This window comes from Bos indicus x Bos taurus, unplaced genomic scaffold (genome assembly GCF_003369695.1).
Source record: "Bos indicus x Bos taurus breed Angus x Brahman F1 hybrid unplaced genomic scaffold, Bos_hybrid_MaternalHap_v2.0 tig00002064_arrow_arrow_obj, whole genome shotgun sequence".
Classification (NCBI taxonomy): domain Eukaryota; kingdom Metazoa; phylum Chordata; class Mammalia; order Artiodactyla; family Bovidae; genus Bos; species Bos indicus x Bos taurus.
Genome location: NW_020867489.1, coordinates 1 through 1382, shown reverse-complemented (window position 1 = coordinate 1382; position 1382 = coordinate 1).

Below are 1382 nucleotides of genomic sequence, written 5' to 3'. Positions count from 1 at the left end.
AATCATAGCTTTGACTAGACAGACCTTTGTCGGCAAAGCTATGTCTCTACTTTTTAATATGCTGTCTAGGTTGGTCATTAGCTTTTCTTCCAAGGAGTAAGCGTTTTTTTAATTTTCATGGCTGCAGTCACCATCTGCAGTGATTTTAGAGCCCAAGAAAATAAAGTCTCTCATTGTTTCCATTGTTTCCCCATCTACTTGCCATGAACTGATGGACCAAATGCCATGATCTTAGTTTTCTGAATGTTGAGTTTTCAGTCAACTTCTTCACTCTCCTCTTTCACTTTCATCAAGAGGCTCTTTAGTTCTTCTTCGCTTTCTACCATAAGGGTAGTGTCTTCTGCATATCTGAGGTTATTGATTTTATCCTGGCAATCTTGATTTCAGCTTGTGTTTCATCCAGGCCAGCATTTTTCTTGATGTACTCTGCATATAAGTTAAATAAGCAAGGTGACAATATACAGCGTTAACCTACTCCCTTTCCTATTTGGAATCAGTCTGTTGTTTCATGTCCAGTTCTAATTGTTGCTTCTTAACTCCATACAGATTTCTCAGGAGGCAGGTCAAGTGGTCTGGTATTCCCATCTCTAAGAATTTTCCACAGTTTATTGTGATCCACACAAAGGCTTTGGCATAGTCAATAAAGTAGAAGTAGATGTTTTCCTGGTATTCTCTTGCTTTTTTCGATGATCCAATGGATGTTGGCAATTTGACCTCTGGTTCCTTTGGATTTTCTAAATCCAGCTTGAACATCTGGAAGTTCATAGTTCACATACTGTTGCGCTGGCTTAGAGAATTTTGAGCATTACTTATCTCATGTGAGATGAGTGCAATGGTGCAGTAGTTTGAGCATTCTTTGGCATTGCCTTTCTTTGGGATTGGAATGAAAACTGACCTTTTCCAGTCCTGTGGCCACTGCTGAGTTTTCCAAATTTGCTGGATATTGAGTGCAGCACTTTCACAGCATCATCTTTTAGGATTTGAAATAGCTCAACTGGAATTCCATCACCTCTACTAGTTTTGTTCGTAGTGATGCTTCCTAAGGCCCACTTGACTTCACATTCCAGGATGTCTGGCTCTAGGTGAGTGATCACACCATCGTGATTATCTGGGTCATGAAGATCTTTTTTTGTATAGTTTTCTGTGCATTCTTGCCATCTCTTCTTATAATATATTCTGCTTCTGTTAGGTCCATACCATTTTGTCCTTTATTGTGCCCATCTTTGCATGAAATGTTCCCTTGTGTATGTCCAATTTTATTGACGAGATCGCTAAGTCTTTTCTATTCTATTGTTTCCTCCATTAGATCAGGAGAATTCATAGAACTCTCTCAAGGAGATAAAAAGAAAAGAATATTCTATTTAAGTAATTGGTTTGGTTTT